This window comes from Mesoplodon mirus (assembly GCF_964341445.2).
Source record: "Mesoplodon mirus genome assembly, chromosome: 2".
Classification (NCBI taxonomy): Eukaryota; Metazoa; Chordata; class Mammalia; order Artiodactyla; family Ziphiidae; genus Mesoplodon; species Mesoplodon mirus.
Window position 1 is genome coordinate 229,156,529 of NC_138977.1, and position 25,953 is coordinate 229,182,481.

Consider the following 25,953-nt stretch of genomic DNA (forward strand, 5'->3'; position numbering starts at 1 on the left):
GGGGTCTTGGGGTAACTCTCGGGGGGGATTCAGGCCCCAGCTGGTGCAGGGTATGTGACCCCGTGCTCACCCTGCACTTTCTGAGCGCCCTGCCCTGGAGGGGGTCTCCTTGGGGCTGAATGCCTGAGTTTGGAGTGACCCCGGAGACACGGAGATGGGCCCCTGGGCTGTCTTGGGTCTATTGACAAACGACTCCAAGGACGCTGACCCCGAGAGCCTTGGAGTGCCTTGTGATGCTTCTCACTTGTAATCCTGTCAGATTGAACAAATATTGCCCCTCGTAGGAGTGTTAGTTGTCTTTCACGATTTGACTCGTATTTACTGAGCATCTGCTGGGGACCAGGATGCTTTCAGATGCTGGGACGGAGCAACATCTCTGCTCGGGGGGCTGACAGTCCAGACGCTCCGCCTGTGAGACCCAGCGCTCAGCCGAGGGGCACCTGCTCCCAGCGCCTTGACGCTGACTGCAGGGTCAGTGTCAGAGCCGCTCAGTCCAGGGGTGCAGGGTGCCCAGGGCACTGGGCATTTTATCACCTAATTTGAAAGTAATCCTCTAGTTATGCTTCTGTTTTAAAGCCATTTAGTTTATGTTCTAAACCTGATTTTATTCAAACCTCTACCTTTAGAACCATGTCCCAATGCCCAAGGGAGAAACTGAATGCTTAAGAAATAAGGTCAACATTTTTACCTTAAAAACGCCTCTACAAATACTTTCTGATGACTTAATCCACAGGAATGCAGGTCCTCAGCTTGTGTAGGTAATATGCTTCTCTTTAAAAATAAAGTGAATTGTAGCTAGTGCACCACTTCACCAAAACAAATAGACTGCAAGGTTGAACGCGGTCGATTATTTCTAAATAAATGCCAGATTGGGGAGAAGCCATCCACCTCCACCTTCCCTGAAACTCACTGATAAACCATAAATCCATTAGGCGAATCTCTCCTATGCCATTTAGAACCAAGGAGCAAAACTATTTATATAGGAAGTGTGATGATAGGGGATAGAAGCTCCTGAGGACATGATTCATGTGTGGTATATCATCAGACGACAGCCATCTTCAAGCTCCATTTTAATTTCCTTAAGATCCTTGTAATATTTATTGTACAAACAGAAACCTGCGCATATTTATGGGAAATAGTAGAGCTGTTCATAAGAGCAGGGGCATAAATCCATGCACTCTGAAAGGATGGCGACAGACAAAGTCCAGTTAGGCAGGGACTTTAGAAATAATTTTCAATTAAAATGGAGTTGAGCGGAACAGGATGACAATCATTCCTCATTTTTATACCAGCTCCCAGGCAGGTAGGGGAGTTCAGCTCCAATTCACTGTCTCATGACGCTGTTCTCTAAAGGGCTCGCAGGCATGTACATCTGGGGAATTTAGCAGAAGTGTGTCTTTCCAGATCCCATTGTTTCCAGTGACTGTTTAACAGGGAAGGTGGCATCATCTTCCAGTGAAGGTTTTCTTATGGAGATGTTGCACAGCGGTGAGGACGCTCTTCTAAGAGAGCAGATGGGAAACCACGGACGGGGCCCGAGCAAACGTTTCCCTCAGAAATAACGCGTGAAATGAGGATGCCTTGCAGCTCCGATTGGGTGAGGGATTCATTGCCCTCACTGAGGACAAGAGAACATTCTAGTCGAGATGATTCTACCTTTTCGAAAGTTTTCACCTGCAGCGCTGCCCAGGTAGGAACACGAGGAGGTGCGGCTTTGTGAACCCGAGGGCGCGCTCTGAGCAGGCGCTGTGAATGCACTCGTGGTCTCGGTGGGGAGGTGGGGAGGCCAGGTGGTTAGGGTCTCGGCTCTCAGTGACGGCGCGACTGTGGAAGAGGAAGTTTACCATCTGAGGCCCAAGGGCCTCCGTCGGGAAGTGGAGGTACATCAGCACAGTCACTCGTGAACTGTGTTAGCGGCCGATTCTACCTCCCGTGACCTCCCTGCCTGTGTCTGAGCTTCGGAAGGACAGCAGCTGCCCACTTTGTTCCCGGTGCAGGCAGAGCGGCCGGGGTCAGCCGTGTGGGCCAAAGCAGGTGCAATCACAGTGGTCGCTGAGGGCTCTGGGGTCCCCCATGTGCAAGGGCGCGTGTGGGGTCTGGTCTGCATCAGGGAGGGCCGGAGGCATGTGCACGGTGGCACAGCTGGGACCGGCCCCTGCCCCGGCGTGTGGTCTGAAGGTTTGTGGCCCCCAACCTCATCGGCTGAGACCTAAGCCCCGTGTGATGCTGTGAGGTGACCAGGGCTTTCGGAGGCGAGTACGTCATTGGGTGGAGCCCTCGTGAAGGGGATCGGTGCTCTTACAACAGGGACCCAGAGCGCACCCTCCCCCCTCCCGCCCCGTGAGGACACAAGGAGAAGACGGTCACCTACCAACCAGGAAGGGGTTCTCATCAGACACCGAACCTTGATCGTCCGAGGCCTTGATCTTGCACTTCCGGCCTCCAGAACCGTGAGAAATAAATGTCTGGTGTTTGTAGGTCACCCAGTCTGTGGTAGTTTTGCCACAGCAGCCTGAGGGGACTCAGATACCTGTAATGTCCGTAACCACCCTGAGCCTCCTGGAGCTCGTAAGTTAGCACATGAGCCCTGCTGGCCTCGAGCCAGCACCCGGGGATGCCGTTTTCTGTTCTCTCCCTCCAGTGTCCCTCTGCCTCTGAACTTCACAGTTAGGAGGCTGTGACTGTCTTGGAGAGATCCAGGTGACCTTCGGAGGGTCCACGTCCTGGCAGTAGCTCAGATCGGGAACACAGTGGGCACTTGATAAAGGTCCCGCATGGGGGGCTTCCCTGGTGGCGCAGTGGTTGAGAGTCCGCCTGCCGATGCAGGGGACACGGGTTCGTGCCCCAGTCCGGGAAGATCCCACATGGCGCGGAGCGGCAGGGCCCGTGAGCCATGGCCGCTGAGCCTGCGCGTCCGGAGCCTGTGCTCCGCAGCGGGAGAGGCCACAGCAGTGAGAGGCCTGTGTACAGCAAAAAGAAAAAGAAGAAGTCCCACATGGGTCTCTAAGTGCTGTTGGTGGCAAGGCCCTAAGGTGCCCCCCGATGCGGGGCTGTCCCCCTGGGCGTGAGCCTTCAGCCCGGTGACCAGGACCAAGCCGAGGTGCAGAGAAGAGGCTGCCGGGAGCAGGCAGAGCCCTGTGAGGAACCACAGCAGATGAGGCGTCGCAAAGGCCCGGGGGTTGGCCTCTTTGAAGGTGACGTGTGGACGGTAGCATCGGAGTCCGAGGGGTCGTGGTGGGGAGCTTGTCCTGGGGAACGAGCAGAGCCCTGCGCCTTAGCTTCTTCGGCTCTCAGTGACCAGGCATCTACCAGCACACAGCTGGGGGCTGTAAACACCGAAAGAGTTCCTGCCCAGGGATTTCACGGAGGCAGGAGAGGGCTCCCAGGGTGTCTAAGCGTCTGTGCCCGGCTCTTCCCAGGAACCAGCCGTCAGCTCTTACTGGGGCCTGTGACTCCCATTCTGCCATGCTGACATTTACCTATGCACCCGTGCTAAGGGCTATGGGGTCATTCTTAGGATCCTGAAGGTCATCCGAGGTCACAGTCCAGAGGAAAAGAGGAAGAGGGGGCGTCTGTGCTAACTGTGGTCCCTGAGCCATTCGCAAATCCAGGAAGATGGGGTGTGGACGGCAGGGCCCATTCCATCGGCGAAGGAGGGTTCACGTGGCGATAAGTGACTCAGGTGGACAGCAGAGCGGGCTGCCTGTCTCACGTGTCATTTGGGCTTCTTCCCTTTTACTGTCCGAGTGCTTTTCAAAGACAGAGGCAGACAGAGCGGCCCGTGAACTGTTCCCACCACAGCGCCACTGGGGAAGCTTAAGAAATTATAAAAGAGGCTAAGGATGCTGCCCCAAATCCTTCCTGGATTCAGGGTAATTGATGCAAGTGGCGCAGCGGGGGCCAGGATTGCCTCTCGTCACCATGTCCTGCCAGGCTCTTGGCCACCAAGGTGCTCCTGCGAGGCTGGAGCTGGTCCCCAGCATATGGAGAGGTCCCTGGAGCCTTGTCACACAGGCCCGGGCAGGTGGGGAAGGCGGCCAGGAGCTGATGCTTTCCAGGAAGCACAGGTATTGGAGGCCTCGGGGAGGGGGGGGCTGTCCCTGGGACCGCTGGCCTATCTAGGCTGCAGGGAACGAGACCTCCCAGCTCCCATGGAAGCAGCCGGGTGCGTGAGCTCCTCTTGCCAAGAAAGTCCTCCTGGGCCATCCATCCTGGGGAATGGTGAGCGGGAGAGTCTGCTGCCTGCTGCTTCCCCCAGAGATTGCCCTGGGGCCCTGGACTTCCGACTTTGGGTTCCCCTGTTCTCGACCCGTATGTGTGGATGGATGGAAATGCAGAGCCAGGCATAACAGCCTTCAGGGTCATCCCAGGGAGAGCAGGGGACTGGCCCAACTTTATCTTGGGGCCAGAAGGAGAGTGTACTCACCTCTTAATCCTACAACCTGGCCCAGTTCACACCACGTTTCTCTGGAGGACATTTGCTGCCTAGGTGTCCTTGCACAGGGGCTGGACATGGGGTGGAAACGCGGCTCTGTGGTCTGCTCACCACCTGCGTCCCAACTTCTCCTGGGAGCTGCATTCCTGCCTTGGGCAGCTCCGACTTTCCATGTGGATTCAGGAGAAGTAGGTCACCCAAGCCCTCCCCCAGTTCCATGCCCCAGAAACGCAGCCTGGGTCCAGACTTCCCAGCATGGAGCCCCATCTGTCGACACAGCCCCTGGAGACAGCGCCCCAGTGGGAAGCCCACTGCTGGGGCTCCACATGCTAGAAGAAACCACGCTAAGGAAGTTGGAAGCTTTCCCACAGCGCATGACTGGAGCTGAGGAAAAAGAGTAATAAATGACTCCACTCTTTAAATATTTCAGTGAGATGGGGAAGACTCACCTCATGTCAATAAAATTGAATAAAAAGAATATCAAATTTTGACTCTAGGAAAGGAAAAAAGAGCCACTGTTGAATAAGTGAAATCAAGTGCTACTTTTAATAAATAATATGCCTGGTCCACAACCCAGTTATTTCTCTTTTCTTTTTTCTGGCCACGCTGAACAGCTTGCAGGATCTTAGTTCGCCGACCAGGGATTGAACCCGGACCCTTGGCAGTGGAAGTGCGAAGCCCTAGCCACTGGACCACCAGGGAATTCCCAAAACCCAGTCACTTCTGAAAGAGTGAAGGAAGGGCAAGGATGGCCCCTGCCAGACAGCAGTCCGCCCTCAACCTTGTTTGAAACAGCAGCATTTATCTGTTGAGGAAACAACCCACTATATTCAGAGGTAATTAATTTAGTAATTAGAAACAGAAGTCACCAGCTCCTAGCAATCAAGGATGCCTGTGCCTTAAGAGCAAATTGTGTTCTTATAGAAAAGTGTCCAAAGAAATGGAAAGATACGAGGGCAATTTCCTTTATAGTTATAACTAGAAAATACCTTTAAACTCTTGCAATCATAATGCCCTGAGCGTAATGCTCTTTCCGCATGGCTGGTTTATCTTGACTTCCTCTGATAGGGAAAAGAAACATTGGTTACAAGGGAATTTGTGTTGATTTGTCTTTTTGAAACTACTGACTGTCATCTACTGAACCTAATGTGCCCCTGTGGGGAAGGAAGAAACTCATCAGGAAAAGGATGGTGAGGGTGGTGACCGAAAAGAGAGCGCCATCGGTTTGGGATGGAGAGCCTGTCAGTCCTGCCATCAGCCTCCCTGTTTCACTGCACTTGGAACCTGGGAAGAAACATTTGTCTGGGGAGGCCTTGCAGATACTTGCTCAGGGCCTGGGGCCAAACTCACATGTCTGCTGGCTCCTGGTCAAATCCGTTGAGGGAGCCGTTCTCGGGCTTCATCAAACCCTTGCCTTCTTGCCTCACACCGGGGGTGATTACCAGGTGGGTCCTTGTTTTCAGCTGATGGTGAGCCTTGCACGGTCAACATACATAAAGCGGCCCTGAACATGTGATAGAGACACAGAGAAAAATGAGGACGCTTCCATCAGCCTTAACCTGTTCTGTTCACCTGGGTGATAGACATTTTTGCTTCCACATCAAAGATGTAGCAACATCTGCGAAATACTGAAAAGGAAGACAGGGCCGCACTGATCTTTCGTGTACGTGTTGAGTTCCTTGGATATTCTTGTGCTTTTTGACAGTGGGTTTTTAATGAAATAAAGTATACAGTGCTTTGCAAGTTGGGTTAAAGCACTGAGCCATCATTGGTATCTGCAAGGCATTATTTAATTAGCATGATAAAACACAGGACAACTTTTACAGCTGTCAACATGAATATTCCTGGGGAAATAATTACACGGTACCTGAGGATGTGGCTTGTGCTCAACACAACTATTTTTCTTGGTCATGAGGAAGAGCGTGACATCGATTTACTGCTCTCCCCCTTCATAAAGCCAAGCAGCATTAAAAAGGAGCTTAGGGCTTCCCTGGTGGCGCAGTGGTTGAGAGTCCACCTGCCGATGCAGGGGACACGGGTTCGTGCCCCGGTCTGGAAGGATCCCACATGGTGCGGAGCGGCTGGGCCCGTGAGCCATGGCCGCTGAGCCTGTGTGTCCGGAGCCTGTGCTCCGGAACGGGAGAGGCCACAGCAGTGAGAGGCCCGTGTACCGCAAAAAAAAAAAAAAAAAAAATAGACCTTAAAAAGCATTTTTAAACATGAATTTTTAAAGAGAAAATACCACTTTTTATATTAAAATATATTTGCTTCTGTTTGATCAGTATAGTGGAAGACGTAGTAACTATGCTTAGAACTATTTGGAGAAAACCTGAAATTATTTTCCCGTGGTATGTTTTGTTCCATTGCATTTTTGGTGCTCGGACCGTTTCACCATCCTCTGTTTTCCATGCTTCAGGAAGAAAAAGAAAATCAAACTATGCCAGACATGTGATGCTACCTTTCCTATTCTCAAGTGATGTTTATTGAAACAGCCTGGGTTCTGGTGGCAGCAAGATCCGGGCTCCTGCCCTGCTTTTATCACTGCCTGGTTCTGTGGACATGTCACATACCTGCCCACAGTTCAGTTTTCTCACTTATCACCTTGGCATAATAGGTGTTGCTTTGCAGAATGGTCTTGAGAATTAAGAGTGAATACGTGAGAAACACACGGAAAACGATACTGCAAAGAAGGGCAAGAAATGATAGCCATCATTATCCACTCTGGCAGCAAGTCCTTATTGAGGACCCCCGTGCTGGGTATTGATCTAGGTTCGAGGGATGTTGTATCCAACCAGAGAGCACGGTAGCTATCCTTGTGGGCCATACATTCCTATAAGGATAAAAAAAAGAACAAACAAAACAAATTGTGGAAAATAAGATATTTCTGATGGCAACTAGAGCTCTCAGGAAAAGGCAAGAGATGGATGCGATGGATAGCGATGGGCAGCGGGTACCCACGGGTCGTTGTCAAGGAAACCTCACGAAGAGGGGACGTTTGAGCCAAGACCTGAGTGATGAGAAGGGAGGATGCAGGGAGCGCGTGAGTGAAGAGCTTTCCGAACAGAGGAAGGCAGAGGACCAAAGGAGCAGCGCTGTGGACGGCCCTGACTTGTTTCAGGAAAGGAGAGACGGCTGGTGGTGGCTGGGACGTCAGGTCCGGGGGTGCGCAGGATCGGGGTGTGGGTGCAGAAGCAGGCGGAGGTCACGTGACAGACCCCCCAGGCGTGGTGGGGTGTGGAGTTCATTCCAAGTAGGACGGGAAGGCAGGGTGAGGTTCCGGCACATGACTCGTGCTCACTCTATTGCTGCCATTTCACTATCACTGTTGGGGTCGTGTGGAAAGGGGGGACGTGAGGGGACCCGTTGAGTTAGCAGAGGGGAGGGTGGTTTGGTGTGGGGGTAGGTCCGGTGGTGGAGGCGCGGAGAGAGATTCGGGGTTTATCGCGGGGTAGGTAGAACCCACGTGAGCTGCCGATGGCTTGGATGTGGAGCTGGTGGTGACGAGGGGATCCGGCGTGACCCCTTGTTTGGGCTCGAAGAACTTTCTGAGATTGGGGAGCATCTGCTGCTGTTGGTACCTGTCATTTCCTTCCTCGTCATCAGGGTGTACGTAGCATCTGCAGAGAGATGACGGCCAAAGCTTGGATTGAGTTCAAACGAAAGTAGAGGCATTGAGAACAGGAGCTGATACCAAGGCAAGGACCAGAGGGCATGTCCTCAGACACCCCTAGGATCTGATGCCCTAAACTCCCTGGGGGAAAAAAAATAAGCATTTCTGGGGCTGTGCTGTGAAGGGAAGGAGGGGTGTGGAACAGGAGCTGCAGGAGAAACGGGGACAGAGCGCAGGTTTGTCTATAATGGGAGGCGTCATGGCAGGTTGACGCGCTGATCGGGAAGGTCAGTGAGGAGGAGAAGTTTGACGGGGCTGGAGGAGCAGGGAGAGTTGCTTTAGCAAGGCCCTCGAGCAGGAGAGAGCGGCAGGGCCTCACGCAAGAGAAAAGGGGCTGAGCTTTGTACCTGGAAGGAAGGTAAAGTCCAGGGTCACAAGCTCAGGGGGATGGGTGGTTGTGATGGGAGATGGTGAAGCTCTATTCTGATTGTTTCTACTTTCTTGGTGAAATACGAAGCAGGGTTAGCTGGGTGTGCACGTGACAAAGGAGGTGTTGGATATTTTAAGAGGCAGGAGGGGTTTTGAAGGCGGCATATAGGAGGGGAGAAGGATAATACACCATGAATGAATACTGAGGCTCTCTGGGCAGCGTCAGGGTGCCCCTGATGCCAGCCAGCTTGAGTTTGCAGATCCAGTTAGCACAGACGTGTGTTTTCTCCAGTCACACCGGCAGTCGACATGAAGTAGGCAGAGAACTGAATTTAACCTGGGTTGTAATTTAGCCAAATAGTGCAACAAAGACAGGGAGAGGCGGGATAGAGCTGGGAATATGCACGGAGTAACACTAAAATTAACCAGGAAATCTAGTCCCAGTAAGGGGGAGAGTGTGGTTGCGAGGGTGACAGATGATGAAGCTGTGGCAAAGTCAGTGAGCTGAAGACGCTGTGGCATGTGGGATCCTTGGAACCCGGGTAATGCAGACAGTGGGCTGAAGGCACTAGCCAGATATGCTTGAACTAGAAGTTAGGAGGGGTTGTAATGATCCGTGATGACAAGCTCTAGGAGGGGACCCTCAGAGTGAGGGTGAAGTCAGACAGCGCAGAGGACAAGACCTGGAGAAGAGATCCATGTAGACGTGGGAAGTTCAGAATCCAGATGGGAATACTGAAAAAGATAGGACATCAGTCCACGCTGGTGGGATTCTCACAGAACCCAGGGCCCCTTGCGGTGCGGAAATGGGTGCACGTGCACTGAAAAAGGAGACCCAGCATGGCCCTGCGGTTGCTATTTAAATGGTGTCTTCTTCCTCCATCCATCCCCGCTCTATACATCCAGCAGTCCTGGATAATTTTCCCTGCTCTTAACACGTGCCAGCCCATCCCTCTGGGAACACAACCAGCCCAGTACAGTTCTCTTCCTTTGAATGAAGTTACTGCCCTGCCAAGAGGCCCCAGGGAGTTTAGGGCATCAGATCCTAGGGTTGTCTGAGGACATGCCCTCTGGCCTCGCCTTGGTATCAGCTCCTGTCCATCTGTAGCTCATTCTCCCTGCTGCTTGCTTCTGCTTCACCACCAGCCCTCCAATGGCCTTTTATCTCCCGGGACACAAACCTGCACATCACAGCTTACTTATCTCCTAATCACAGCACGTCGCAGTGTACTCTCAAACAGCACTGAGCATATTATCCCTTGAATACATACCACTGTCCATAATCCATAGCCCTTTCTCTCCTTAACACCCCATTTCAGCGTTGAGGACGCTGAAGCTCAGAGAGGTCTCCGGTGGCTTAACTTGGACCACGTGGCCATTTAGTGTCTGACTTTAGACTAAAACTTTACCCTCCCAAGTTTGCACCCTAAACCTTGACCCCTCCTTGACAGGTGGGAAATTGAGCATCCAGTTACTTAACTGATGATAAGAATGAATCGTGATGCCCCAGCGGCATTTTTCTACGACTTTTCCACAATGATTCGGGATTTCTGTGAGCAGCACCGTGACGTTCAGTATTTCCCACTTAAGGTACCCATAGGAACTGGGTTTATTTGTTCGTTCGTACACTCACTATCCCAAGAAATGTGTACTGAATGTTAATTGTATTAAATCTCCATTCTATGTGCTAAAAACATGGACGAAAATAAGAGACCAAGCATCTGCTCCCATGTGGCTTACAGTTTTAGTGGAGACAGACATAAACGGGTAAAGTAATAAAAACACGATAGGCACTGCAAACTGTTTAAAGGGAAGATAAAGCAGGAACAGGCAGATATAGATGAAGTGCTACTTCAAGGAGGGTACTGTAACAGCCAGGGCCCCAGCAGGTCAGAGAGGGCAGCCTCGGAGGGTTTAAGTCAAGAGACCCAGTGAAGGAATTACTTACAGAGCTATGGGAAGCATTAAGGAAACCCAGAAGCAATGGTGGAGGGCCCAGGCGTGGGAACAGCATCAAGCCATTTACAGCTTTAAGCCTGAGGTAGGCGAGAGAAAAGAGCTGTGTTTCCAGAGCCTGCCAAGGGCTGTAGCCGTGGAAGAACGTCTGAGCAATGGGAGCTGCGGCCACATGCTCACTGCCAGAGCCAGAGAGAGGTAACAGGCCAGGGTTACAGAGTCCGGAGCTCGCTCCCCTCCCTCCTCCCCCACTCACGTGGGTGCCTCCCGCTGCTGAACCCACCAGAAGCTGGAAGGTAAGGGGGCCTGGGTGACGGAGTCTGTGCCTCCTGGGTTGAGAAGGGTGGAGAAGGGGATACAGAGAGGCAAATTCAGGTCGACCAGCACAGGGGGTCAAAGAAGGCTATTCTGATGGGGCCACACTTGAGCAGGCAGCTGAAGGAAAGAGGCTGAGCCACGTGCATGTCTTGCGAAGGAGCCCCTGGGCGCGGGGAAGCATCGTGCAAAGGCCCCGAGGCAGGAGCGTGCTTGGTGTGCACAGGAAGAGCCAGGAGGTCAGAGTGGCTGAGGCAGTGTGCACGAGGAGAGCAGGAGAGATGAAGACGGGGGGCCGACGGGACCCGGTCATGCAAGGAGCGTGGCTGTGCTCAGGGCGTCTGCTTTAGCCTGAGTGAGATGGGGAAGCGCCGGAAGAGGGACGTAATATGGCTTTGAAAATGAACATTTTGACAGTTCTGGGAGGAGCGGTTTGGAGAGAAGCAGGACCCAGCTAGAAATCTATACATTTATTTGATAAACATTTACTGAGTAGAGTTCCCCGTGCTCTACAGCAGGTCCTCACTAGTTATCTGTTCATACCCAGCGCCGTATATGTGTCAGTCCCAATCTCCCAATTCATCCCACCCCTGCTTTCCCCGCCTGGTGTCCACACGTTTGTTCTCTATATCTATGTGAGCTGGATGGTAGGGAAATCCAAAAGGGAGGAGATATGTGTATACATATGGCCAGTTCATTTCGCTCCGCAGCAGGGGCTAGCACAACATCGTAAAGCAACTGTACCCCAATAAAATAATAAATATATTATATAAAAGGATATTCAGTAAAACATTTGAAACCTTTAGAAAGGTACTTATTGAGCACGTACTAATTGCCAGACATCATTCTAGTACCTGGGGGCATAGCAGCGAACGAAACACCAAAATAAAACCGTACAACACCCCCTTACTTTGTGAAGGTTTGTGCCATAGTCCAGGCAAGAAGTCAAAGTGGTTTTAACTCGGTCATCTTAAGACAGACAGTATGAAGTGGTTGGATTCTTGACACATTTTGACTGCAGAGCCAGTAGAATGTGCTAGTAGATTGGACGGCATGGTTGGCAGAAGGGGAAGAGAGGGGCCGAGTGGGCTTCGGAGACTTTTTTTTTTTTTTTTTGCGGTACGCGGGCCTCTCACTGCTGTGGCCTCTCCTGTTGCGGAGCACAGGCTCCGGACGCGCAGGCTCAGCGGCCATGGCTCACGGGCCCAGCCGCTCTGCGGCATGTGGGATCTTCCCGGACCGGGGCATGAACCCGTGTCCCCTGCATCGGCAGGCGGACTCTCAACCACTGTGCCACCAGGGAAGCCCCCTCGGAGCCTTTTGACCTGAGTGAATGGGAGAATGGAGCTCCTGTTTCTGGAGATGGGGATTTTGCAGGAGAGCTGTGAGGACAAATTAAATATTTGTTTGGGCATGTTTACTTCAAGTTGTCTGTTGAACACACAGGTGGAAAGGTTGAGGGGCCCTGGGTGCATGGGTGTGGGGTGAGAGAGGGCAGAGCTGTTGTTCCACACGCACGAGCCCTTAGTACAGAGACGGTCTGCAGAGCCGTGGCGCCTTACATGTGAGACCACCTGGTGCATGCACGTGGGAAGAGAAGGCAAGAGGCTCCAGGGCAGAGCCCAAGTGCCAGCCGGATGGAGAGGGTCCGGGGCACAGGAATGAGGGGCTGCAGTGCAGGAGACGGCCCTAGGGATCAGGACCTGGGAACCGAGAGCAGAAGGGAGAAGGGATAGGGGAGGGGCAAGGGACCGAAGGCTGGATGTGAGGGCGGCAGGCTGATGAGTCACGGGGGCGCTGACAGGTGGCCATGAGTTTGGCAGCATGGAAAGTCACTCGGGACCTTGACAAGAGCACTTGGGATGGCATTTCATTAACGTCTCAAACGTCCACATAAAGGAATACCACCCTTAAGAAAATAATCCTGAGTCCAGGGTCTTTCGGGCGGGGTCCCTGAGCACCCAGTCTGTGGATGGGATCCCTGCCCTAGTGCACTTACCGAGGAGGGTGAGCTCTCCTGCCAGCTCTCCTGGGCCCCAGCAAAGCTCTGCCCGCCTCTGCTTCCCCGAGCCGTACCTTCTGGAGCCACATTCAGAGAGGCCGCCGTGCAGTGTCAGCCCACCGAGGACTGCGGACCACTTGCTGCCATCCCAAAGAGGGGAAGCACCAAATCACATTTGAGGCCGTAGCAATTTGTAGCTGTGACGGCGGATAACTTATGAGGGCCCAGTTTCTCCTCATGGAAGTTTTGAAAACCCGCAGACAGACAGACCAGAAGCTACAGAGCATTCAGTGGGCCAAGCACCCCTGTCTAAATCACATTATCTCATTTTACTAGTTACTCTGCCAACACCTGCCTCCCGATCCTCACCTGGGTACCACCAGGCGGACAGGTGAGAGATGCTGTGAGAGAGGCCAGTGAGGGAGGGGAGCCCGTGTCTCAGCTGTGTGAGAGCCCGGGCCAGCTGTGAGGCCCAGGTCACCCCCCTCAGAGACTTCTTCCACATCTGGCAGGTGATGGAAGAGGCCATTTCCTTCCTCCAGTGCGATCCCTCCATGGCCTTAAATTCTGGTGCTAAAACATGGCAGCTTTTCTCTTCTTCCTAATACATTTGAAGTCATAAAATTGCCTGGGTAAAAGCAAGACAGCGAATGTTTCACCACCAGCCATCTAGTGGTCAATGGCAAACTGGAGCCACTGGGGTCGTGTCAGCATTTGGGAGGGGCAGGGGTGGGCAGGGGTCAGAGAGAGGGCGGGAGGAGAGCCAGGGATCCAGGCTGGTCCCCGGGACAGCTCCTTCCCCAGAACGTAGGGAGGTGGCCAAGCCATGGCCACCTGGAAAGGGGACTGGATGGGAGCTTGGGGCTGGGCTCCTCAGACGCCAGAAGCCCAGCCTCCCCGGCGGCAGCCTGATGCTGTGTCCTGAGCACAGTGGCAGGTGGTCATCGGCCAAGCACAGGAAAGCTCCCTGTGATGCTCTTTGTAAGACCCTCAGAACTGGCCGTTGGGAGTGATGATGCAGCCTGGTATCTTTTGCTCTGGAACTGAGAGAGAAATGAGGCCTTATTGGGTCTTCTCGTCTGCCCAGAATTCTAGAAGAACACAAATGTGTTAATTATTGAAGAAAGGTCGTTTCTCTAATAATTTCTGGAAAACTTTTCTAAGTCACCACACAGTTATATTTTGGCATAAATATGTCCTAAAATTTCTTGTTCTTCAGACACCAAACGATCAAAGGGATTGGACATGAATCCAAAAATACATCAAAACAAGTAGGATTTGGGAGATTTTAGAAAGAGGCTTGTGGAAACTGTGGTCATATTCTGGCACCTGAGCGTGGCCAGGTCCTCTCAGCCTTCCACAAAATGGCCAGAATCAAAAATGGCTAGATCAGTGGGGAGTGCCGGAGTGGACAGGCAAACAGGCAAGAAAGACAAGTTACACCATGGCAGAACCCTGTCAGAGAACTCTCAGAATACGAAGGAGAAATACATAACTATGTCTTTTAAACTGTGATGCCTTTTGGGAATAACAGACCCTCCCATCACTAATAGGGGACCTAGGAGGCATCTGATGATGTAGAGATTCAGACCTGGAAAACGGAGGGCTCTGAAAGGCCGAGAGGGAGCCCAGGAGGACTTAGCCCAGGGTCTCGGGGAAGCCCTCACGGGCAGTGGTCACCTCCAGCCTCCCCAGCCTTCCCGGCACTCCCCTAATCGAAAAGCTATCCTTGGAGGCTGTGTTTTCCTGACCCGGGGCAGAGTGGCTGGCGTCTTTGGGCTTTAAGGGACCTCCCCTGCTGCCCCCTGCACTGCCTGCCCCAAGCTGGGCCCCGGCAGGACTGGACGCCACCCTCCGTCTCCACTTTCTCTTTGGTGCCGTCTGTCCCCTTGGCAGAGTCGGGGACAGAACCTCCCGCTGCCGCACGCTGTTAGCCTGTGACGAGGGCCAGCACGGAGGCCCGGTGCACCGTGACTCCGGGCCACATCGCTTTTCTGAGCCGAGCCCGTGTCTTGATATGAAGACAGCTGCGCTCCTCCTGTCCCGGGTCCAGGGGGGCTGCCGGCGCTGGGCCTTCGGCACCGGTTCCAGACTCACCTCTCTGTCCCCCACCCCAGATGGAGGCGTTACTTCCTCCATCTTGCTGGCTTCCATCCACTGCTGCCTTCCTGATGCCTCATGGCCGTTCATCCTTTCCTCACTCTTCCTGTAGGAAGGTCCCCAAAGCCAGGGCCCCTCACGAGGGTGACTGAGACCGACCAGGAGGTGAAAAATCCAGAACTTCGTGGGTCCGTGAACCACCTGGCTCGGCTGCCCCGCCTCCCGTCTCCTGAAGTTTGGGACGAGAAAACGAGAATCCCTCACGGCAGCCGTCATCCCTCCTGACACCCACCATGAAACCTCCCCAGATCAACTTTTTAGTGCTCAGTGGGGATACAGAGTTGTTTGCATTCTTTCCCATAATCCAGTCTTTCTCTATGTTTTTTTCCCCTTGATATCTAGTCTAAAAAGTACAATCAAAGGCCAAACATTGGCAAATCATAAAGAGATGAAGCCCCTTCCTGGCCAGGTGAAGGAGGGCTGCTGGGGACCCATAATCCCACATCCATATGTGACTTGACAGAATAATAAACCTGCATTTACTGTTGCCATGACGACTCTCTGGAAAGATGGAACCCTTCTAGGTTAAAAGTGAAGTCGCAGTCACTGTGCCCAGATCCCAAGGTGATGGCCTCCAACTCGCTGCCTTCATTGTTTTTCCTTAAGAAGTTGTCAGCAAATATTTGGGAACTTAAACCAACAATCACCCATATGCTTAAAAGGTGCCCATCGGAGGACCCAGCGACCTGCATAAGGTGGCACTGCAGACGTCTGGCGTTTGTGGGGAATATGGTCACCCGAGAACAGGGTCACCCCGCAAATCCCACTGTAAACATGTCCAACAAAGGTGGGGAGGGTCTGCCTCCTTCCCCGTCTTCTCTCCCACCCTCCACCCAGACGGAGCCGGGCTGGGTGCCTGGCTGTCGGGAGACTGGGCTGGCAGCCTCCACGCCAGCTCTCAGGTGCGTCCGATTTCATTGTAGATGAGGTGCCACCAAATTCCTGGGCAAAGTCTGCTTCTGCGGATGTCCTCTTATCTTTCTGAGCCTCCATGTTCGCCGCCCCGACCCCCAGTCACTGGCCGCCCAAGGCTCCAAGCACTGCTTCCCTAAAGCCTTATCACACCCAAGATTGTCCAAACGCCCCATCCTTCCTCCTAGAGTCCATCCTAGGACTTCACAGCCGCCCCTGGCACCTGGGCTAACCTGGGGAACCAGCTGGAGAGGTACTTACCTGTGAGAGAGAAGCAGGTGAGCGTACCCCGCTGCAGTCTGTGATGCCCGCTGGGAGAAGGAGAGGAAAGCTGTCCTGAGTCTTCCTGTCCCCTCTGCCGGCCCCGTGGCCAGCCTCCTTCGGGGCCCTTCTGGAAGATGACCATGAGGTCCACTGAGGTTTGCCACCCACGTGTACACATTAAAGACACTTTGTCATATGAAATGATGGCTAATCATTTCATTACATCATTGCTGCCTGCGGAAGCTGGGTAATCACTCCTGGGGTGCCTCCACGCACGTCAGGGCCAACAAACTACGGCCCGTGGACCAAACTCACACCTGTGTTTGGTAAACAAAGTGTTTTGGGGCACAGAGCACCCACCGTTTACACTCACACATGGCCCGTGTCGGCTTGCACACGGCGAGGGCAGAGCTGAGAGGTGGCAACGCCACCTGCACGGCCCTCAAAGCCTAAAATCATTGCTTTCTGACCCTTTATAGGACAATTTTGCTGACACCTGGGCAACGCTTCTCAGATTTCTTCGTGAAGCACCGGGGAATCTCCTTCACATTTTAGGTCTGGAGTGGGGCCTGGGATTCTGCATTGTAACAGGCCATGCTTGTTAGTAACAAGTCCCTAAAGCAGTGGTTCTAGGTCCCGGCTTCCTATCTGAATTGCTTGGTCAAACTTCAACAAACCCCACGTCCAGACCGAGGTCAAACCAGCGAGGTGGGAAGAGATGGGGTGACACGCGAGCACGGGTACCTGTTAGCTCCCGGGCCACAGCAGGAGGGGGGGTGCCTCGGGCAGCCCCTCTTGTCGCTGCCCGAGAGTTTCTAGAATTTCTAGAATCTGCGCTCCCCCTTGTCACTGTGTTGCCCTCCCTGCAGAGGACAGTGCCTGGACATTCCAGGGAGCACTTTGGGAGGCTTTCTGATGAACGAGGGCACGTGTCTGATGTGACCTGGCCACGTTGCTCGCGGTGTGTGTGTGTGAACACAGCTCTGGCAGGGGCCGGGGGGCCGTAGGCAGCAGCTCCCTGTGATTCGCTCCCCCCCGGCCCCCGGGTCCACTGCTGCGATGTACACGTCTCGCGGGGCAGCTTGGGAAGTGGACCCTGCCACCCTGAACATGGGCAGGTGTGGGTGAGTAATGTTATTCCAGATGTGGTCCAGACGGGATCGTGCAGCTGGAGGAGTGCCAGCGTCAGCTAACCAGGGAAGCCGCATGCGTTGGCCTTGCTGCAGGCGGGCTTGAAGTCGGTTATAAATACACTCAGGAGGGAGAAGTCTTGCGTTGTTTTTTCCCATTTTCTTTTTGTTTGTTTGTTTGTTTTCATTTTTTTTATTAGTTTCTGCTTTATAACAAAGTGAATCAGTCATACATATACATCTGTTCCCACATCCCTTCCCTCATGCATCTCCCTCCCTCCCACCCTCCCCATCCCACCCCTCCAGGCAGTCACAAAGCACCGAGCTGATCTCCCTGTGCTCTGCGGCTGCTTCCCACTATCTATCTACCTTACGTTTGGTAGTGTATATATGTCCATGCCTCTCTTTCGCTTTGTCACAGCTTACCCTTCCCCCTCCCCATATCCTCAAGTCCATTCTCAAGTAGGTCTGTGTCTTTATTCCCGTTTTACCCCTAGGTTCTTCATGACATTTTTTTTTTAATTCCGTATATATGTGTTAGCATACAGTATTTGTCTTTCTCTTTCTGACTTACTTCACTCTGTATGACAGACTCTAGGTCTATCCACCTCATTACAAATAGCTCAGTTTCGTTTCTTTTTATGGCTGAGTAATATTCCATTGTATATATGTGCCACATCTTCTTTATCCATTCATCCGATGATGGACACTTAGGTTGTTTCCAGCTCCGGGCCCATTTTCTTAAAACTAATTCTCATCAGCCACCCTGGTGATGTAGGTTTGAGGACAATTTCTGAGTGGGGTTTCTCCCCATCACTGTGACGCAGGGCCTTGGGCCTGGCTCCCTGGAGTGGAGTGGGTGTGACCTCCCCGGGCACAGGCAGTAGAGGGTGCATTGCCTGTAGAGGATTTAAAAGCAGAGCCGGTGATAAAATACTCCCAGACCCTGGCCCCATCTTGACCCCACGGGGTCTCTGTCGGATCAGGGGACCGTAGTGGACCAGACATGATGGCTAACATGGCCAAGATGATGACCATGTTGAATGATCAAATCCCCCTGCCCTTCTGGGTTCCAGGCAGAACTGCCAAGATCCACCCTCCCCATAGGACTTGGATGAGACTCACAGATGCCCTCTGGTTACAACAAGCCCCGCCCCCGACCTGAAATTCCCATTCTTTATCTCACTGATGATTAGCTGAACTGTTTGTCCCCACTGACAAATCTGGATGAAATGCCTACTTGACCAAATGTTAGTCAGCTGTGGGAACCCACTTGGAACCCCAGAAATGAGAAGAAAATTATTTTAAGCTGGAAACATTTGAGAATAATAGATGTAGAAAGAAGCCTCCTCGGAGCTTCTCTTTTTTGTTTAAAGACAGTGACTTCTGGCAAAAGAGGCTGCCATCAGTTCCCTCTTTAGGGTGGGTCTGCTTCCAGGGGAGAGATAAGAGTAGACCTACCACAGTTCCCCTCTCTGGGGAGAGTCGTGGCCTTGAAGAAGGACCACTTGAACCTGCATAAACAAACATTATCACAAATTTTCTTACTTCTCATTTGTTCTCCTAAAAACCCATTTGTCTTTCCTAAAGAAATCTTTTTATTCTTCCCTCCAAAGCTTTTTCTCCCTCATCCCTTTAACCTACTAACTTAGGTATATGAGCCCCCAATTCTACCCACCCTATTGGATTACTCATCACTGAGTATTCCCACATTGCATGTGTAATTTTTTCTCCTGTTAATCTATCTTTTGTTGGTTTAATTCACATGCCTCAGGTACAGAGCCTAAGAAGGTAGAGGAGGAAAACTTTTTTTCTCCCCAGCACAGGCTTCTCTCTTTCCTTGAGGCCCTGAACTTTGACCAGCACTTGGATATGGGAACATGGAATGCTTGCTCCCCAGAACATTCCCTGATTAACTGTTCCATCACACCACCCCTTTACACCCAGTTCTTTCTATAGCCTTGATTACTCCTCCCTATAGAAGAAAGTCTCTTTCTTTCTGACCTCGGAGACTCCTGCAGATCGCAAGGTCCGAGATTCTCCCTACAGCAGTAACCCACCCCACCCCATTGTAATAATGCTCTTGAAGAAAGCCTCTCCCTCTCTCGGGTTTATTTCTCATTGCCAGTGATTAGAGGCCCAGTGGTGCCGCAGCCTGGCCTGACAGCCACACCAGTGACTCCCGTAGAGTTGGCTGTGTGGCCATCTCATGTATTCAAGATTGCTTAGGTGTTACTGTGCTCTCTGAAAGCAACTCAACGGCGGTAGCTTAATTGAATTGTGCTTAAAGAACGGGAAAGCCTCGAAACAGGCAAGCCTGAATCTCGTAAAACAAGGTGAGCATAATGTTGAGTTGCGTCCTGTCGTATCGTATCATCTTGCAGATGTCAGGCCCGTTTTGACTCAGATCTACAAAACGTCCACAATAATGCTGCAGTACTGTCACAGCCTCAGTCACCTCAAGCCCAAGGAGGCAGGAAGGCTCAAGGAGGCCCATCAAGCGTCTAGACAAACGTGGTGTCACGCACTTGGCGAGTGGGAAAGGCCCCTCTGAACCACTTTAATTTCCACTAATACACACGCCCTGTCATCTTGTTTTCGGTTTCTCCGGGGAAGAGCAGCTTTGATTTCTGTTTCTTCTCATTCTCTTGTACTTCTTACTTTATATTAGAAAACTCTCTTAGGGTCTGAAAAGAAGACTATTTAAACAGGAAAAGAGCAGGGTTTGTGAACACGTTTTCCCAATTTACATTTTCAAGTTGAAGAGGCCTTGAGATCCCAGCCTCCCATGGAATTAAGAAAGAGATGGAACTCAGTGGCCATGGAGGGTGAACCCCTTTTCCAGCCTCTGGGCTGCAGCCTGAGCCCTGGCAGCCTCCCCAGTGGGGCCTGGACCACACCCACCCCTCAGGCCTACCCACCTTCCCACACACCACAAGGCCCTGAGGGGACCTTTTGCATTTTCCGTGGGGTTGCTGGAAACAGGAGCCATGAGCAGCACAAGCTGGCAGGCTGTAGACCTCACAGGCAGTCATTTCCTCACCCGGGACACCCCGAGGGCACTGCCGGCCCCATCACTTGCCTAGAGCAAGATGGCGGAGGTGTTGACTGGGTCCCCGGGAGGGTCTGCAGCCGTGGCTCCATGAGTCAGCCTCAGCCCCATCGGTTCTCAGCTGCCTCCTGTGCTCTCTGCTGCCCTTGAAGTGTCTCTTTGACAATGCGACTTTGAAAACAGGTCCAGTCAACCAAAGTGATATAATCTGACCTGTGCAAGATTGTTCTTCTGGACTTGATTTGCTTGTGGGGGAGAAAGATTTCCTCCTCTGTGAAACATTAAGTAGCAGATAAACAACATCTGATGTATTTGAAGTTTAAAATGTTTTAACAGTTGGGACTTGTCACCCTTATATTTGAAAAGCAGCGTTTGTACACGTCACACACACACCAACACAAAATGCCTCAACCTAAGAGACATTCAGGTCTTCGTTCACCTGCTCTGATCCTAGACTGTGAGTCTCTGCAGCTGTTTTAATTATTTGCTGATGAAGCCATTACCCAGGGGCTGAGGGGGCATCCTCACTGGCGGCTCCAAGGTCAAGTCCCTTCCAGCCAAGCATTCTCCGAACAGCCCCACATAGGCCCTCGATCTACAGTTAGAGGAAATCTTAACATCCATCCAGTTTGACTCTGAAAAGGCTGCATTCTGCCCGCAGGGTGCAGGTGTTTAATTGTTTATGAAACACATTGTCCTATGTCCAAACCAGGACGACGTCCGGAAGCCCTCCCCCCAGTTCCGGACGTCAGAGACGAGGAAGCCGGGGCGACCCCCATCCTACGCAGCCACGGCCTGGTGGGCCACCTGGCCCCCTTTCTCCTCTGGCAGCAGCTCCTGCGGCTGCACTGCGGGCGGGGAGGGAGGAAAGGCCAGGCCGGGGGACAGGGCTGGCCAGAAGCAGTTCTGAGTCAGTCTCAGAGCCCACGGAAGGACTCGCCACTCCTCAGGCCCGTGTCTCAGCAGCAGAAACTTCGAGAAGCCCCCCGAAGGAGAGCCAGATGTTGTGCTGACAGTAAAGCAAGGAGGAGAAGGTCAGTGTCAGAGGAGGCCAGACAGGGAGCTGGGCTTTTACCCGGCCAGGCGCTAATGGGACCCGTCCCCAGGCAGTGTCCGTGGAGACCCCGTGGGACGTGGGGAAGCGGGCTGTTGGATGATGACGCACAGAGTAAAATGGATACACACGAGCCTGTGCTCATTTACATCCTACTGACAGAGAGAAATGAGTCAATAAATGCAGGGGACGAACTTGCCATACAGAAGAATTTCAGATAATGTATGGATGTGCTTCCTCTTCCCCCAGGAGTGGGGGGGGGTGAATTCTCTGCCCCTTGAACGTCGGCTGCACTTAGTGACTTAGTTCCCAAAGAACAGCAAGTGAACAGGGAAAATGGTACCTTCTTGGGGGAGACCCCCTCCGACCCCAGCTTACCCTCGAGATCGGGCTTCATGTCACCTGGATAAGCCAGGTGTGTGAGTCACACACACCCCCCCTCGCCGCTATACTGTGCCCAGAGGCCTTCTGACCTCCAGGACCCTTCCCCCAAACCAGCGACCTCAGCGTCGTCATCACATAGAACATCGGACAAACCCCAGGTGAGGGGCAAACGTCAGGAGAGTCTCTGCAAAACTGTTGGAGCTAAAAGACAGGGAATGACTGAGAGCTGGTCCCGGATTGGAGGAGGCTGAGGTCACGTGATGACTGAGTACAGTGAGGGTCCTGGGTGGGGTCCTGGGACAGAAAAAGGGCACTGGCAGGAAAACTGGTGAATCCAAACAAAGCCTTCACTTCTGTTAACTGTGTTGTATCCATGTGAACTTCTTAGTTAAAAAGTGAGCCTTGGGCTTCCCTGGTGGCGCAGTGGTTGAGAGTCCGCCTGCCAATTCAGGGGACGCGGGTTCGTGCCCCGGTCTGGGAAGATCCCACATGCCGCGGAGCGGCTGGGCCCGTGAGCCATGGCCGCTGAGCCTGCGCGTCCGGAGCCTGTGCTCCGCAACGGGAGAGGCCACAACAGTGCGAGGCCCACGTACCGCAAAAAAAAAAAAAAAAAAAAATTGAGCCTCTAAACGTAAGACCTTAACGTAAAGGGAAACTGAGTGGGGAGTAGACAGGAGTTCTCTGAACTATCTTGGAAAATCAAAAATTATTCCATGAGAAAGACTTATTTTACAAAATGTGATTAAACGAGTGAACGGATCCACCAATGAATTTGATGAGAGTGCATACATTAAGAGGCCCTGGAATCTAAAGAAATGGTATAAATGAACTTATTTGCAAAACAGAAATGGACTCACGGACATAGAAAACAAACTTATGGTTACCAAAGGGGAAGTTGGGGACGGATAAATTAGGAGTTTGGGATTAGCAGATACACATACTGTATATAAAATAAACAACAAAGACCTATTTTATAGCACAGGGAACTATATTCAATATCTTGTAATAACCTATGATGGAAAAGAATAAGAAAAAGAATATATATATATGTAAAAGTGAACTGCTTTGCTGTACATCTGAAATTAACAAAACATTATAAATCCACTACACTTCAATTTAAAAAAAAAATTTTTTTTAAAGGCCTGACCAGGGCTTCCCTGGTGGCGCAGTGGTTGAGAGTCCGCCTGCTGATGCAGGGGACGCGGGTTCGTGCCCCGGTCCGGGAGGATCTCACATGCCACGGAGCGGCTGGGCCCGTGAGCCATGGCCGCGGGGCCTGCGCATCCAGAGCCTGTGCTCTGCAGCGGGAGAGGCCACAAAGGTGAGAGGCCCGCGTACTGCAAAAAAAAAAAAAAAAAAAAAAAAAGCCTGACCACAGGAGAGGAGATAGATAGTCCGGAGTTCTTGCATAAAGGTGCAGTTTGCTAAGTGTAACGTGTTAATACTTGCTAATCAATACGTACAGTTACCATTTCCAATATCTTTTGATTTTCAAGAAATTCTTTCTCTGAGTATAATAGCAATGATAACCTTGCTGATTGAACTTAGAGAAACATCTATGTGCTGGTTGACACAATGACAGATCAGGCTGCATCATTAATTAGTGTTCAGCTTGACAGGGACACACAGACTGACTTTAAAGGGTTTCTTCTAACCTGGTCGTCAACAACAGCAGGCTGCCCACTGCACGCGTAGCTTGTCCAGGAAGCCGTTTTCTCTGTTCTGAGTGGATGTGGGGACGCATGTTTCTGGACAGACTGTCTACGATTCTGCTCACTGAGTGCGGCAAAGATCCTTGGACATCACATACAGAACACACAGAAGAAGACACTGAAGAGGGGGAGAAGAAGACAGACCAGCTAGAGACCCTCAAGACCCAAGGAATAACATGAAGATGAGTTTCCCTGGGTTTTCTTTTAGCCTCATGTACCCCAGACTGGACATGGGAGAAACCAGAAACCCCAAAATGCCAATAAGCACAGACCAAAAAAAGCCCCAACCAGAGCTTGCTTTTGAGACCAGGAAAGGGGTGGCCTTCTAAGACAAAGCTATGAGGCCAAATGCTGTTGAGGTTGTGGAGAGACTGGGCCTCTCATATCCTGGCAATTACTTTGGCACCTTCTTGAAAAGCTAAACACATGCTTACATACGACCCAGCCACACTCTTAAACATTTCTCTCAGGAAAATAAAGAAACATGTCCACACAAAATCCTGTGCTCAATAGTTTATAGCAGTTTGATTTGTGATAAGCAGAAAGCTGGGAACAGTCAAATGCCCCTCAATAGGAAAATGATTAAACCATATACCACTTGACCATAAAGATGAATGAACTATGGGTGGACACACCAACTTGGTGGATCTCTAGCGCACATCCCAAGTAGGCGACCCCAAAAGGTCACATGCTGTGTGATTCCATGTATGTTACATTCTCCAAATGACAAAAATACAAGGAGGAGAAAGGATTAGTGGTGCAGAGGGATGTGGGCATGATAGGCAGGGAGTGTGAGGGGATCCGTGTGTTGGTGGGATATTTATGACCTTGATGGCGGTGGAGGTTACGTGAGTCCACACGTGTGATGCAATGACTTAGCACCTCACCCTTGGTGCCCATGCCCCATTCCTGGGTTTGATATTGTGCTGCAATTACAGAATATGGAACCACTGGGGAAACTGGGTGGACGGTTCATGGGACCTCTTACAACTTCCTGCTTCAAAATATAAAAGATTTGTTAAAGAAAATGGGGAGAGATTACATCTTTTTAAATTTTTTGATAGTTATTTTATTTATTTATTTATTTATTTTTGGTTGTGTTGGGTCTTCGTTGCTACACATGGTCTTTCTCTATTTGCAGCAAGCGGGGGCTACTCTTCGTTGCGGTGCACGGGCTTCTCACTGCGGTGGCTTCTCTTGTTGTGGAGCACGGGCTCTTGGTGCGTGGACTTCAGTTGTGGTGCATGGGCTCTAGAGCACAGGCTCAGCAGTTGTGGCGCACGGGCTTAGCTGCTCTGCGGCATGTGGGATCTTCCCGGACCAGGGCTCGAACCCATGTCACCTACATTGGCAGGCGGATTCTTAACCATTGCACCACCAGGGAAGTCCCGAGATTACATGTTAGTATCAAACCACATTCACCTCAAACACGGGAAGCATGTGCACCCGGATTCTTGGGTTGTACACTCTTGCTGCCTTTCAAGGTCATTCGAAGTCCACCCTCGATTCGAGGTCTCAGCCACAGCTCCTGAGGCTGGTCACCGTGCATGCAACTGTCGTGCAGGTAAGTGTTACTTAGCACGTGGGAACAGCCGACATCTGTGCTGCACAGAGGCAGCGACCAGCGAGACTGTGGCCCTGCCTTTCTACAGAAAAACCATCGGGCAAGGAAGAAAAAGCAGCCCTTAGATTACAACTAAGGTAATCCCTTAGTTGTCTTAAATTCTGGACAAACAGCTATTACTCCACCTAGAAATGCAGCCTCTTGGAAAGATTTATAGGCATAAAAGGTATGTTTATATAAAACATCTGTAATTTAGAAAGAAGCTAGCAATCTTAGCAGACTTGTGCATTCTTTGAAGCTTGGAAAATTCGTAATTAACATCTGGGCTGAGACCACTCACAGCACTTGTGTGTTTGGGATTCAGAAAACGAGCCCTGGATGCTGAGTGCGGGCTCCTCAGCAGGGATGGGGAGGCTGAGGTGAGCAGAAACTGGACTGGCTCTCGCTGTATGAGTTCCCTGGGGCAGCTTAACAAAGCACCAGTCCACAGGCTCGTGGCTTCCAGACACACACATGCGTTACCTTATCATTCTGGGGTCAGGAGTCCACAGTGGACGCACTGGGCTGAAATCAGCATCAGCAGGCTTCCTTCTGGAGGCTCTAGAAGGGAATCCAGCGCCTTGCTGTTTCAGCTCGGAGAAGCTGCCTGCAGCCTGTGCTCGTGGCCCCTCCCTTCCTCTTCAAAGCCGGCAGCGGAGGGTCGAGTCCTCTCGTGCTGCCATCTCTCTGGTTCTCCCGCTTCTGCCTCCTCTTCCCCATAAGGACCCATGTGACTATGTTGGCCCCAGCCAGATACTCCCGGACAATCTTCCCACCTTGAGGCCAGCTGATCCGCAACCTGTCTCCAGAAGCCTCCTTCCTTTCCCTTTGCCAGGTAAAGCAATATATTCACAGGTTCTGGGAAGCTTTGGGGGCATCGTTCTGCTGACCATGCTGGCCTTGCCAGTTAAGGCTGCCCCAGACCTCCAGCGCCA